Source organism: Pseudochaenichthys georgianus, chromosome 3 (genome assembly GCF_902827115.2).
Source record: "Pseudochaenichthys georgianus chromosome 3, fPseGeo1.2, whole genome shotgun sequence".
Classification (NCBI taxonomy): Eukaryota; Metazoa; Chordata; class Actinopteri; order Perciformes; family Channichthyidae; genus Pseudochaenichthys; species Pseudochaenichthys georgianus.
This window is the reverse complement of record NC_047505.1, coordinates 41,287,828-41,293,741: the sequence shown is the minus strand read 5'-3', so window position 1 is coordinate 41,293,741 and position 5,914 is coordinate 41,287,828.

Sequence of the window (5,914 nt, the reverse complement as noted above, 5' to 3'; positions counted from 1 at the left end):
TTCAAATGAACGTCTTGCTTCTTGTCCTCTGCCTCTGAAAACCTCCTCTGCCTCTCCCTCGGTATTGTGAGCGGCCAGCATTTTGTTTAGCTTGCGCTGTGTCTGTGAGTCCGTTGAGAAAGGCATTACTGAGGTTTGTTTCCCAAACACCTGCTTGGTCTCCTAGGGCATCGGGTTTGTTTATCCCGCTGTTGTCGAGCTTGGAGTTGACGCTGACTGCATGGCTGGGGCTTGTAGTGGAGGTGGTTGAGGTGTTCCAACCAGATTGCCAGGGTTGTACGCCGGAGGAGGGAAGGGATACCCAGTCGAGGAGAGGTCATTCAGGCCTGCAATGGAAGGACACAGAGATGTCTGGGGTTTACATGTCTTTTGGAAATAATGTATTTCTTTTCTTCACATTCATTTTCAACCTTAATATTTTATTTAATCCCCAAGGCCAACTGCCTTTTTTTACTCCCCTTTTTAATTCCATCTTCACACTCTTGTAATTTATCCCTTAGGTTTTTGATTTTTAATTTACTCAAAGAACCTCCCTTAGGAAATCCGAACATTTCCGTCCATATATTTAATTTAGACAGACTTTCTTCACCATATTTTGCTCGCATGACATCTACAGTCGGACCCTCAGGAGGCTGTACACACCCCCTCGCCTGCTTTGCCCCCATAGCAAAGTCTTTTAAAGTGTCACCAAAACACTCCGTGTCACCAAAACACTCCTTAAAGTGTCACCAAAACACTCCGTGTCACCAAAACACTATTTTTCATCCGTCGATGCTAGATATGCCAAATATCTCTGTTTTCGAGCAGTCCCTCTCCTGATGTCATGGAGTTTTAATTACGTTTAACTTTAAACAATTTAGACTTTGCACATCTCACCGAGTATTGAAAGCCCTTTGAGTTCGTTGGATCTCGTGAAGTCAATCGGTTCCACCCCTCACGCTGGTCCCCTCGTCCCGTACGTTTTATGTCGGGGTAGAGGAGGATCCAAGATCCCGGAGCTAGCAGCCACCAGCGTCCAGAGGTTTCCCCGATCAAACATACAGAGATCCTGCCGACAACGCCATTTGTTATGGAAATCTAGGGCCCAATCACGGCTGGAGAGTACAAGTCAAATGATCAAAACAAATAAATGGTGAATCAAGCAAAGCTGTCTTTTGGTTATTTATTTGAAGCTTCAAATACACGACATAATAATATATTGTCACCGGTCGGACAGAGTATGGAAAGTCTGCCCGAGAGTGCGCAGAACAATGGGAAAGCAAAGGTTATATAAGGAAAATGAGTGGGAAAGAGAGAGATCTGGATTCACACAGTCGGATTGTTTTTGAGACACCCAGTGGCCTTGAGTAGATAGCATAACGGTTCTCAGAGCAGGGAAGTTCGTGTGTGTCTGTGTGAGTCTCTTAGTAGCCAAAGCATCTCTTTGGCCTTGAAGGAGAGGAAGAAGAGATATATAATAATGGTAAGAATATATCAGGAAATAAGAAGCATTTGGTTTAAACATATGAAAGATATAATAAGGATAATAATAAGGATGATAATAATAAAAATTTCCACTACAAGTCCTCTCCCCATCCCTTAACTCTCCCAGATCTCCAGTCTATGTGTGGGTTGTGCTTGACTAACCATGGGTAACCAAGAATAAGTGGATGCTGAGCAGAGTCAAATAAATGGAAAGTCACGTGTTCAGTATGTGTTGCATTTACGGTTATTTCAATGGGCATAGTACAATGGGTAACGGTAAACAATAACCGACCATCCAGAGCAGAGGCCTTTAACGGTTGCTTCAAAGGAATTACCACACAGTTCCACTTCTTGGCCAACCCCCAATCCATTAAACGTTCATCTGCACCAGAGTCTATGAGAACCCCCTGAGTTAAAACATGTCTGTCTACTTTTACTTGTACCTGTGTCAACGTACGAGGAGGGAATCCAGATGACAGTCGGCTCACCAGGGTCCTCCTCGTCCCTGATGAGCCCGATCTTTTGCTGTACAAGAAGCCAGGAGGTGCCCCTGCTCCCCACAGTAAAAACACCTGCCCTCCTGAATGCGCCGAAGACGTTCCTCCGGAGTCAACTTTGCCCGACCCAACTGCATGGGCTCCTCTGAGACACTAGGGAGCACTCTTCTCTCAGGAGGAGTATCGGCAGAAGGTCTCCAGGCGGGACGATGGCTTGGTGTGTCCCCTTGGTGTCGAGGCAGACGTGCCACATTCTTGAACATTTCTTTTTGTCTTTCGGCCAGTCTATTGTCTATTCGAACTGCCAGTGCAATGACAGAATTCAAGTCTTCTGGGAGGTCCAAAGGTATTGGTCTTTAATGGAATCCGAAAGACCAGACAAAAAGGCGTCGAGCAGTGCTGAAGAATTCCAGCCACTATCTGCTGCAAGGGTCCTGAACTTAATGGCATAGTCCGATACTCTGCGCTGGCTCTGCTTAATCTGCATCAGTGCTCTGGCTGCCTCCCTTCCAGGAGCCGTGCGATTAAACACCTTGGTGAGAGTGTCTGTAAATACATCCAGAGAATTACAGGTAGGTGAATCTCTCGCCCATTCGGACGTAGCCCAGGCCGCTGCTCTCCCCGTTAAGTGGCTCACTATGAAGGCCACTTTAGAGTGATCAGTGGGGAATGCAGCAGGGTTATATTTATAATGGAGATCACAATGAACAATGAAAGGGCGACAGTCACCGGAATCTCCGGAGAATCGCTCTGGAGATGCCAGACGAGGCGGTGGAGCATGGAGTGGCACATGGTCAGCTGCAACAATTGGTGTGTGAGCAACAGCAGGAGGCTGAGGGGATGAACCAGCTTCCAGGTGAGCGAGGACACGGTGCAGCTGTTCGGCAAGGTGATTCACCTGAGTATTGACGGAGGCTTGAACATTTTCCTGACGGCCGGTCAGGTCCCTCACCCCCAGGTTGATGGTGCCCAGCTGCTCCTCATGCTGGTGTAGTCTCGTTCCTCCTTCCTGTCTCACACCTGAACGGCCCGTTCTAACAGCTGTTCACCAGCGGTGCAGTCTGTGCCAGTTAACAAACGCACCGTAGATAATGTAGCTGACCCTCATCCCGGAGCAGCAGAGTTCAGCCGACAGGCAGGAAGACTCGAGCACACAGCTCGCGCTTCATATATTAAAAAATAACACCATGCGCGGCGTCATGATGGCACATAACAGCTCGCGACCGCAGATTATTTCGGCGATTAGATAAAATGTAAATTATATTTGACGCAACTTTAGTTACATTTCCATGACTTTTCCAAAACTTTGGAAAAAATATTGTTTTCCATAACTTTTCCAGGGCCTGGAATTTGCATTTTGAATTTCCATGACTTTTCCAGGTTTTCAATGACCGTACGAACCCTGCTAGGTGCTCACGACATGAAACATAACAAACTGACAAAGGAACAAAGAAACATCAGGAGGCAGGAAATGTGGGATCTGGAATGAAAGGAAAGATTACTTTCAAAATAAAAACAGGAAGTGACAAGATCAAAACACAAAACTAGTATATATTACGACTTTATTCGCGTAATATTATGACTTTATTCTCGTAAACTTTATTTATTCTGAAATCTCTCTGTTTTTTTTTTCTAAGTGTGGCCCTAATACTCCGGAGCGTACATAATAAGCAAAGGTAATGAAATAAATTAAATAAATAAACACAGCAGGTACAGAATACATGACTGAAAAGGCATACTGTAGTGTGAGTATGGGCAGCTCAATTAAAAGCAGCGGCAAATAGGTGCGTTTTTAGTCGGGATTTAAAAATAGGAAGTGTTTCGGCGGACGTGCATGATTTAGGCAGTTTGTTCCAAATTGTTGGGGCATAATAACTAAAAGCTACTTTTCCATGTTTAGTGGTTATTCTCGGAACAGAGAGCAGACTCGACCCAGAAGACCTGAGACTCCTGCTTCATAGTGATGGAGTAGGTCGAAAGCGACTTACATACTCAATACTGGACAATCCCCACAGGAGCAATTTGGGGTGAAGTGTCTCAGGGACACAACAACATGCTGATAATCAAACCAGGATAGGCTACGATAAGATTAGCTTTGTTATCCTTACACACGGAAATGACTCAGCATGCTCTAATAACAATCCAAAGTACAACATACATCCTGTATTGATGAAGGCACTCCCTGTAGTGTTGGTTGTTGTTTAGTGTGCAAATGTTTGGAAGACTTTAAAAAAAATTAAACAGTTTTTATTGTATGGGTTTATTCTGGAGAGTATGAAGAGAGGATCGTCAGACCAAATATCCTATACTCCCCCTCAGCTATCACTGCTACCTGTAAAATAAACATAATTTTTGATGTAGATGTGGATCCTTATCAATGTTGAGTTTCATATTTTGCATAATTTATTTTCATTTTAAATAATGATTAGCCTAGGTGTGACCTAGGCATTGTGTGACCACCAACGGGTCAGAGTCTCTGTTGATCTGACTATAAACGCATCATCTACAGTCAGACTGATCTGTTAATCAATTATTAAATATCCTTGATGTCCTGGGTGCCAACGTTGCCAGGTAATGATAACCATGATGTAGTCTACAGCTGTATCAGGACAGGGGGCGCCATCTGCTGTGACCTTACTATAGTTACCGTTTTAATGTTATTTGCAACGTGTTTAAAGGACAATGCGGTTTTAATATGTCCTTAATAAATAATGGAGTTAAGCCTCTGTATCTTTCTAACTGTTCCAACCTTCAGTTTTGTTTCCGTTACAGTTTAGTTTGGGACATTCTGAACTACATCCCATAATTCGGCTGTGGCTGAGAGAAAGAGCTGTTGTCTTTAAGTCAGAAGGTGGTGGGTTCAATCCCAGCTGTGCAGTTATCATGGTGATTTATCCTAGTGTGTATTGTGCTGCTTGTTAAATGTGTGCGTGATCTCACTGCTATGGAGAAGAGTTACAAAATCAAAGTTCTCAAATCTGTTGGAAATCGCACCCCTTACACTCCTGTTACTGAGTTTTAGTAGTAGCAAAACCTTTAATAGCAACGCCATTTTATATGATAATAAACATTTATATCTGGCTCTTGAGGGCTCTGAAGTGAAGTGTATAGTTCTTGTGCAAAATCCATCAATCAAAGTCAATTTATTTTTCAGCCCGATATCACAAATTGTACTTTTGTCTCAGGGGGCTTTAAGGTTTATACAGAACATGAATACGCCGTAAATTCCCGGTGCTGTGTTTCTCCTTGCACTGTGTACACATTGACACAAAGCTTCCAAATAAAAGTGGGACTGGTCAGAGGAAGTGAAATAAAATATGATAGCAGCTCAAAGATAGTGTTAAAGACATGTGCACTTGTTGAAACTTTCAGAGCAATTGAAAGTACTTTTGTTATAAATGTTGTCATATCCACAGAAAACAAAGCTAACAAGCAAAACGCATTGGTTTTAAATGCAGGCGCTCGAGGTTCAACACCTGGAAGAGGTACATATTTTCTCTTCTGCTATGCTGATGTTAAATCTGAAGAAATTGTCGCCCATGGTCATGGAAGTAACTCAACTAAGTTTACTCAAGTAGCCTACTGTAAGTACAATTTGTCAAGCTTGAACTTTACTTGAGTATTTTCCTGCTATGCTACTTTCTATTCCTACCCCACTAAATTCCCTAAAGGGAAATAAAGTAATTTGACTCTGCGACATTTGTTTGAACAACTTTTAACAAAAATGCTTCTCCAAAAATTAAACAGTGAATATGGGAATAACTCTATAAGTCACTGGCAGAGGAGGTGGCACTGGTCTCCTGCTCTCTCCCAAATGGAGCTTTTCCCTCTTCAAGCTACCTAACTTCACTCCTTCCACCTTTGAATTCCATGCCGTCACAGTAACCCATCCTATACAATTAACAATTGTTGTTCTCTACCGTCCACCAGGCGCCTTGGGAGACTTCTTGGAG